Raw genomic sequence first — 9,947 nt, 5'->3', positions numbered from 1 at the left:
GACAGCAAGAGAGAGAGGAAGGGGGAGAGACAGGGGGAGATATAGAGAGATAGAGAGAGAGAGAGAGAGAGAGAGACAGCAAGAGAAAGAGAGAGAGAGAGGGGGAGATATAGAGAGATAGAAAGAGAGAGAGAGAGAGGAAGGGGGAGAGAGGGGGAGATATAGAGGGAGAGAGAGAGAGACAGCAAGAGAAAGAGAGAGAGAGGAAGGGGGAGAGAGTGGGGGAGATATATATAGAGAGAGAGAGACAGCAAGAGAGAGAGGAAGGGGGGAGAGAGAGAGAGAAGGGACTCAGGGGGTATGCTAATTTAGCATAGAGTAGACCGAACTCACTTCATTAAATTAATCAAAACAGGAACATTCTACATTTGGCTAGAAATTCAAAAGGAAATGATCCTAACAGAGAAAAATGTCCTCCTGTGTGCTACCTATATCCCCCCACTAGAATCCACATACTTTAATGGAGACAGCTTCTCCACCCTGGAGGGGGAAATCAATAATTTCCAGGCCCAGGGACATGTACTAGTCTGTGGCTACCTAAATGCCAGAACCGGACAAGAACCTGACACCCTCAGCACAAAGGGGGACAAACACCTGCCTGCAGGTGACAGCATTCCCTCCCCCATATACCCCCTAGGCACAACTATGACAACATAACCAACAGAAACGGGTCACAACTCCTGCAGCTCTGTCGCACGCTGGGTATGTACATAGTCAATGATAGGCTTTGATGGGACTCCTATGGTAGGTTCACCTATAGCTCATCTCTTGGCAGTAGTACTGTAGACTACTTTATCACTGACCTCAACCCAGAGTCTCTCAGAGCGTTCACAGTCAGCGCACTGACACCCCTTTCAGACCACAGCAAAATCACAGTCTACTTGAACAGAGCAATACTCAATCATGAGGCGTGTGTGTGTCTGTGTCTTTGTGTAAAAAGTAAATCCAAGTAAATCCACTTCCTGTTATTAAGCCAATGCTGATCATGTCTCCATACACAACTTTCTAAGTTCTGTACAGTACTTTCAGTGAAACTTTTTAAATTAAAGAAATGATTTGTCCAAAACAGTTCTGTTTTTCAGAGGGATGCATTATCTGCTGGGAAAGACTATTTTCATTCGGTTCTATCCACACGGACCTGGTTAACAGGGTCCTTATTCATCGTACATTTAGAAGGAAATCTCATTAAAGCTTTGGAATCTGCTCTTCCCTGACTGATGCTGGGTCTCGGCGGGTGACGGAGCTCGCTGATTAAATAACTTCCTTGTTACAACCCCAAACACTCTCATTAACAACTTAGTTTACTGACAGTTTATAATACCAAATTAGAGATAAAGAGGGAATGAACGATTTACTGTGGAACTGCCGGAGATCATTGACGAGGAGAGGTGTGTCTACCAGACAGTGAGTGGTTTACTGTGGAACTGCCGGAGATCATTGACTAGGAGAGGTGTGTCTACCAGACAGTGAGTGGTTTACTGTGGAACTGCCAGAGATCATTGACTAGGAGAGGTGTGTCTACCAGACAGTGAGTGGTTTACTGTGGAACTGCCGGAGATCATTGACGAGGAGAGGTGTGTCTACCAAACAGTGAGTGGTTTACTGTGGAACTGCCAGAGATCATTGACTAGGAGAGGTGTGTCTACCAGACAGTGAGTGGTTTCCTGTGGAACTGCCGGAAATCATTGAATAGGAGAGGTGTGTCTACCAGACAGTGAGTGGTTTACTGTGGAACTGCCGGAGATCATTGATGAGGAGAGATGTGTCTACCAGACAGTGAGTGGTTTACTGTGGAACTGCCGGAGATCATTGACTAGGAGAGGTGTGTCTACCAGACAGTGAGTGGTTTACTGTGGAACTGCCGGAGATCATTGACTAGGAGAGGTGTGTCTACCAGACAGTGAGTGGTTTACTGTGGAACTGCCGGAGATCATTGACTAGGAGAGGTGTGTCTACCAGACAGTGAGTGGTTTACTGTGGAACTGCCGGAGATCATTGACGAGGAGAGGTGTGTCTACCAGACAGTGAGTGGTTTACTGTGGAACTGCCGGAGATCATTGACTAGGAGAGGTGTGTCTACCAGACAGTGAGTGGTTTACTGTGGAACTGCTGGAGATCATTGACGAGGAGAGGTGTGTCTACCAGACAGTGAGTGGTTTACTGTGGAACTGCTGGAGATCATTGACGAGGAGAGGTGTGTCTACCAGACAGTGAGTGGTTTACTGTGGAACTGCTGGATGGAGATCATTGACTAGGAGAGGTGTGTCTACCAGACAGTGAGTGGTTTACTGTGGAACTGCCGGAGATCATTGACGAGGAGAGGTGTGTCTACCAGGCAGTGAGTGGTTTACTGTGGAACTGCCGGAGATCATTGACGAGGAGAGGTGTGTCTACCAGACAGTGAGTGGTTTACTGTGGAACTGCCGGAGATCATTGACGAGGAGAGGTGTGTCTACCAGACAGTGAGTGGTTTACTGTGGAACTGCCGGAGATCATTGACTAGATTTTTACCTCAACATAGTGTGAAATAAGCATATAATTAATAGCCTAAATGTAGTTTCATTTTGCTGGGGTGCAATGAGGAGATTCGGGATCTTTCCCCCATGCGTTTCCATGGCAATTAGATTCTTTGGGTCAAGTTCCATTGAACTCTTTACCTCATCTATATTCCATTCTCTATAGATGAATGGATCCAGATCAGCTATTCTGTGTGTTCCAACAGTTCTGCCCTCACAACCCAACCCAGCCCTCCATTCACCATAGGGCCAATCCCATTTAGGGCACAGCTAATCACACCAAATTGCACTAAATCACATTCAATCACACTAAATCACAGTAAATCACAGTAGCCAGCTAGCTAGCTTTATGGGTGTTTTGACATGAGTATGAAATTGTAATTCTGGTTGTTTAATGTTTTAGGGACTCCTGAAACTACCAGCAAACAAGGCTGTCGTCTTGTGAAACAGTGGACGTAAAGAATCTAGCTAGCTAAAGCATTTACTGCAAATTGAATGTACAGTTTGCCTTGCTGATATTTGCCATGCAATGCAGTGCGATGAAAAAACGTAGCTAGCTATGTTCCTGCTTATTGGGCAGTGGAGGATAAAATCCCTGTATACCTATGGATGTGTAGCTGCCTAGCAGATCTGTGTATGGACCCAAACGTTTGGTATACATATTGGTTCAGAACCTAGATATGAACTTAAGCTATCATATCCAGTTGTATCAACTTCAAAACCGTATGACTGGCATCAATGAAGCCTATGGATTGAGTAGAATATAATATAACTAAGTGCCAAGGATGCACGTCGTATATACATGTAGCATGAGATCCCCACATTGTAGCCTGTACATTTAATATATTCACTGATCATGTACTCTACCTTGGCAAATAAAGGTGCGGTTCAGGTCTGAATGTCTGTGAGGTTCTTTTTCAGTCATATCCAATACCAGGAGTATCACATTCCAGTCTTTGAATGGTGCTGTGTCTGCATGTAGGTATTACAATCATACACTTCAAGAGTTTACCAATCTTGGTCCTGGGACATCAATGGTTACACATTAACTATGCAATAGACTAGAAACATGATTTAACTAGTTAAAGGCTGATTTGTAATTCATATATACAGAAACAGAATTTATAAAACAGTGAACAAAAAATTCCATGTTTTAATTTTATAGAAATACATAAAAACTATAAAATGCCATTTTAAACTGTATAAATAATTAATTCATTCATCGTTGCCACAGAAACATCAAACTAGATATGATTTATTCTATAAATGTCTAGCATACTTTGACAACATTTGTTTTGAACACAAATTGCAGATTTGATAGAAATACATAAAATCTGTAAAATGCCATTAAAAGAGGTATAAATCAATAACTAATTCACTGTTTGTTACAGCAACATGAAACTAAGTATGAGTTATTCTATTAATGTCTAGCATACTTTAACATCCTTTTGTTTTGAGTAAACATTCAAGTTTTGATTTGATAGAAATACATTAAATCTATAAAATGTCCTTTAAAGCGGTATAAATCAATAACTAATTCACCGTTTGTCACAGAAACATCAAACTAGGTATGATTTGGTCTACACATGGTTGATCATATTACTAGTTTATCTAGCGTGTCCTGCGTTGCATATAATCGATGCGGTGCGTATCATTGCTCCAACGTGTACCGAACCATAAACATCAATGCCGTTCTTAAAATCAATACACAGAAGTATATATTTTTAAACCTGCATATTTAGCTAAAATAAATCCAGGTTAGCAGGCAATATTAACCAGGTGAAATTGTGTCACTTCTCTTGCGTTCATTGCACGCAGAGTCAGTGTATATGCAACAAGAGAGCGAGCACACGTGACAGAAATGGCATCTTATAGATGTTATGTATTTCTATCAAGTCAGACCTTGAATGTCTACTCAAAGCAAAGGTTGTAAAAGTATACTACACATTTATAGAATAAATCATATCTACTGTTATGTATCTGTGACAAACGGTGAATTAGTTATTGATTTTTACAATTTTAAATGGCTTTTGGCAAATGTCTGTTGAATGTTTGATTAATAGCTGTTGAATGTTTGATGCATGTCTGTTGAATATCCGAATGTGTGAAAATAAAACCAACTTTACCTCGGTTTCCATGTTTGGGCGTGTCGTCACTTTCTTGTTCGGCCGTAGATGGCTATTTGAAGAAATCCAGAAAGGCTATTCAAGAAATGTACACTGCTCAAAAAAATAAAGGGAACACTTAAACAACACAATGTAACTCCAAGTCAATCACACTTCTGTGAAATCAAACTGTCCACTTAGGAAGCAACACTGGTTGACAATAAATTTCACATGCTGTTGTGCAAATGGAATAAACAACAGGTGGAAATTATAGGCAATTAAGCAAGACACCCTCAATAAAGGAGTGGTTCTGCCGGTGGTGACCACAGACTACTTCTCAGTTCCTATGCTTCCTGGCTGATGTGTTGGTCACTTTTGAATGCTGGCGGTGCTGATAGGGGTGTCAGAGAGTGGAGTCTACAACCCACACAAGTGGCTCAGGTAGTGCAGCTCATCCAGGATGGCACATCAATGCGTCAATGCGAGCTGTGCCAAGAAGGTTTGCTGTGTCTGTCAGCGTAGTGTCCAGAGCATGGAGGAGCACTGCCAGAGCCCTGCAAAATGACCTCCAGCAGGCCACAAATGTGCATGTGTCTGCTCAAACGGTCAGAAACAGACTCCATGAGGGTGGTATAAGGGCCCGACATCCACAGGTGGGGGTTGTGCTTACAGCCCAACACCGTGCAGGGTGTTTGGCATTTGCCAGAGAACACCAAGATTGGCAAATTCGCCACTGGCGCCCTGTGCTCTTCACAGGTGAAAGCAGGTTCACACTGAGCACATGTGACAGACGTGACAGAGTCTGGAGACGCCGTGGAGAACGTTCTGCTGCCTGCAACATCCTCCAGCATGACCGGTTTGGCGGTGGGTCAGTCATGGTGTGGGGTGGCATTTCTTTGGGGGGCCGCACAGCCCTCCATGTGCTCTCCAGAGGTAGCCTGACTGCCATTAGGTACCGAGATGAGATCCTCAGACCCCTTGTGAGACCATATGCTGGTGCGGTTGGCCCTGGGTTCCTCCTAATGCAAGACAATGCTAGACCTCATGTGGCTGGAGTGTGTCAGCAGTTCCTGCAAGAGGAAGGCATTGATGCTATGGACTGGCCCGCCTGTTCCCCAGACCTGAATCCAATTGAGCACATCTGGGACATCATGTCTCGCTCCATCCACCAACGCGACGTTGCACCAGAGATTGTCCAGGAATTGGCGGATGCTTTAGTCCAGGTCTGGGAGGAGATCCCTCAGGAGACCATCCGCCACCTCATCAGAAGGATGCCCAGGCGTTCTAGGGAGGTCATACAGGCACGTGGAGGCCACACACACTACGGAGCCTCGTTTTGACTTGTTTTAAGGACATTACATCAAAGTTGGATCAGCCTGTAGTGTGGTTTTCCACTTTAATTTTGAGTGTAACTCCAAATCCAGACCTCCATGGGTTGATAAATTTGATTTCCATTGATAATTTTTGTGTGGTTTTGTTGTCAGCACATTTAACTATGTAAAGAAAAAAAGTATTTAATAAGAATATTTCATTCATTCAGATCTAGGACGTGTTATTTTAGTGTTCCCTTTATTTTTTTGAGGAGTGTATTTTGAGTGCATGGGACCACACTAGTTTGGTTCGCCTAACTGACTTTGGCTAGACGCCAGCCGAACTGACGCATGCGGACGCATTTACCCTGTCTTACACAATTTGTTACAAACTGTTATGATGATTATAGATATGTCTGTGGAGGAGGAATGGCACATGGATGAATTACACTCCTGATGGTTTCTTCCCCTCTGCTTTGAGCAGGGTTGCCAGGTCCATATGAAATGACAATAACCTCTCAAAAACCCTCCCACAGATTCAGAAAACTAGGTCAACATTTCTGTTGCAGCAAGAGATGATTTGACACATTTCTCTAATAAACCCTTTTTCCCACAACTTTACCTAGCGAATTAAGAAGGAATATCGACGTAATTTGTAACTACAGAAGAAAAGTTTTCCATTAAAATTATTGTTATTGGGAGCTTAATAATACTCTCCATGACATGGCAACCCTGGCTTTGAGGTAAGCACACGCGCCGATGACGTCAATGTCAGATCACACCTTGTCCACTGTGTGATCTAAACAGTTGCTGACGCGTCTCTCTCAAAGCCTGTGATTGGTCAGAAAGGGGTCGCCCCGGTCGAATAGGAGGGGAGTTGTGTGTCCCAAGTGCTGCTATTGGTTGTCGAGAGAGAGAGCGAGACAAAGAGAGAATGAGATAGTGAGAGAGAGAGTTCATTGTGAGGGCTCAAGCGCACACTACACAGAAAAACTTTGTTTGCTTCTCGTCTTTGACAGCAGAAGAAGGCTACTATAAAGTAGCGGAGAATGTCGATTTCCATATGGAATTCCATATCTGCGCAGTAGGCTACATCTCCTCAGAGCCTGAGCAGGTGTCAGATTTTACTGCGTTCACTTGCTGAAGGGGTAAGAGTTTATAATCTCTATGATGCTGTCACGCAGCAAATCCGCTTGACTAATAGCTCATTGATTTTGTTGTGCAGGTAACGTTATATGTTGATTTACAACATGTCATGCTATTTTATAAGCATTATTTGTACGTTATTGGTAGGCATACTATAAGCAAATATGTTCGATCGTGAAACATCTTGCGGCCCGCAGCAAACTGTTCGCCAAAATGCGCGCCTATGGAGCAGATTGCGCTTCGCTGCGGTGTGGGAAGGTCAATTATAATTCAGACATAACTAGGCATTCCCGCATTTCAGTGGCTCCCCCTGTGACTGTCAAGCATAATAATGATTGTTGGTCCTTGATGTAGGCTATTATCTATGATATTCATCAAGTTACTCATTATGTAAACAATTGGTCATTTTATATACTGCTTATAATTACATGATTTTACACTAGGTTGACTAATGTTAGCGCATCAGACAGTGTCATGCTTCATTGTATCTGTGGCCAGTCCTGTGTCTATGAAAATGAAACCATGACCTCCGCCTAATAGACACCACGCTCTCTCATTAAACGTTGCTTTGTGTAACCTTTGCTTTCACTTTATTTCTGTCAACATCAGTATTTCAGACAGTGCCAGTGTTATACTAATACAAGTGCCTTGTAATATAGTTGAACTATAAGATAATGTCTCACTGTTGCTTAGTAACAACACAAAGGGCCTCAGTCCAACATCCACTCTTTATCCCTTGTTGGAATCAACAACCAGCTTTTAAACGTTCTGTTCTCCCCTCCTCTCTCTGTCTCCCTCCTTCCTCTTTCCCTCGCTCCCCCCCCCACCCCTCTATCTCCTCTCTAAGCAGGCTTACACTGCATGTGTGCGTGTGTTTCCTTGACAACCTACAGAGTGTCTTTGGCTACATCCAAAATGGCACCCTATTCTCATGTAGTGCACTACTTCTGACCGGGGCCCAGAGTGCACTATATAGGGAATAGGGTGCTATTTTGGGATGCAGACATTGTGTGGTCTGAGGCTCAAGGATAATGCTGTCATCCCACAAACAGACTATCTAGGTTGCTGGGCAGTTGCCAGCCCAGGTCAGGGGCTAGCGACATTTAGCTAATGATTGATGTCTGTTTGTTTGCAGGTGCTGACGGAGTTGTCTTGGAATCCCTCTATTCTTTCAATTCATCTCTCATCAACCTGATCTCCCTACTACTACCTCATCCCTCCCTCTCTCCTCCTCACCCCTCCATCTCCCCTCTCTCAGAGGGTTATGGAGGACCCGGAACCCCCTCTGTGGTGGATGGTCCGTCCCTGCTCTGGCAGCCTGAAAAGAGGCGAAGCAGGAAGTCGGGATGTTCCAACATCTTCGCGGGGGTAAATCTGCGTCAGCTAAGACGGCTGTTCCATGTGGCCGGGGACCGGGACCCAGAGCAGCGGGCAAGACTGGTGTGGGGCAGAGAAGAGCGAGACAGAGGGAGAGAGGGAGGAGAGGAAGAGGAGGAGGAGGAGGGAGAGATGGATGCAGGGCTGGCCCAGGCGTTGGTGGGGTTCAGGGTGAGAGCCAGAAGCAGGAGTGGTATCAGGACGGAGGGACACAGAGAACCCAAGTTGCTGAAAGCATTTGGACACCTCAGGTAAGAGAGAGAGGAGGGAGAGAAAGGAGTTAGAGACAGATGGAGAGAGAGCACAACGAGAGAAAGAAAGAGGAGACAGATAATTAAAGAGAGTGGAAACCAGGTCAAGGGTATTTGGTCTGGCATCAACAGACAGATCAGCTCAAATCCTTTAACTACATCCTCCACCTGACTCTCCACATTTAACTTACGTTTAACTGACAGATCGATTAAATTTGTGCTAGTCAGGCTTCTAATGATCCCTATGGTCTCTTCTTCTATCCCATGTCAGTGTTTGCACATCTGAGGCCCTATGTATCAAGCATCTCATAGTAGGAGTGCTGATCTTGGATCAGATCCCCCATGTCCATCTAATCTTATTCTTTGTGATCCAAAAGGCAAAACTTGATCCCAAATCAGCACTACTACTTTGAAAGCTTTGATACATACAGGCCTTGAAGCAACCGCATAGGTAGAAGTAGGGTTGGGCCTGAAATACCACTTCCAGATATGTTTCCACTGTGACTTTGTTTTAAAGAGACGTCCCTCTCTCCTTCCCTCCCACTTTCCCTTCTCTCTATCCCTCACTCTTTCCTTCCTTCCCTCCCATTTATGCTCTCCCTCCCTCCCCTATTCGCACTCTCTTTCCTCTCAGGATTAAGGAGGGTTTGGACCACCCTGAGGAGGACAATGAAGAGGAGGACCCCAGTGATATTGGAGAGCTGGACCCCCTCCCTGGAGGGTCGACAGGCGCAGAGGGGGGCGCCCCATTGACGGACGCACAGAGGCCCTCAGAGAGACCCCATTTGGAGAGGCTGGGGGCCGCGACGAGGCAGGAGGGAACCAGGGACCCAGAACGCTACCTCCATCGCATTCTACACTGAGCCAATGGAGAGAAATGAGCACTGGCCTGCTGAACTTAAAACGTGTCATAAAGCTGCTCTGTGATTGGTCCTTTTTCCATTCCCACCAATCAGAGCAAGGTGTCGTTCAATAGAGTTGCCATGTGTGGAGTTAAATGAAGTATGTTTTCGACCACACTGTCAACCTAACCTTCCTTGTCGAGACGTTGTCACTTTAACCAAAGGAAGGGAGAGAACTGGCAACATCACAATGACTGTGAGAGCATTATCAATCCTGCTCAGTCACTGTTCACTGCCTGATCAGAGCAGACAGACCGATCTACAACACTATCGGCAGGTGACTATGGCTGTGTTCGAGAGCTTCAAAACGACTGCAGGCGACTGTCGAATCTACAAATCA

The sequence above is a fragment of the Oncorhynchus masou genome, chromosome 5 (assembly GCF_036934945.1).
Source record: "Oncorhynchus masou masou isolate Uvic2021 chromosome 5, UVic_Omas_1.1, whole genome shotgun sequence".
NCBI lineage: Eukaryota > Metazoa > Chordata > Actinopteri > Salmoniformes > Salmonidae > Oncorhynchus > Oncorhynchus masou.
Note: the sequence above shows the minus strand (reverse complement) of the source record.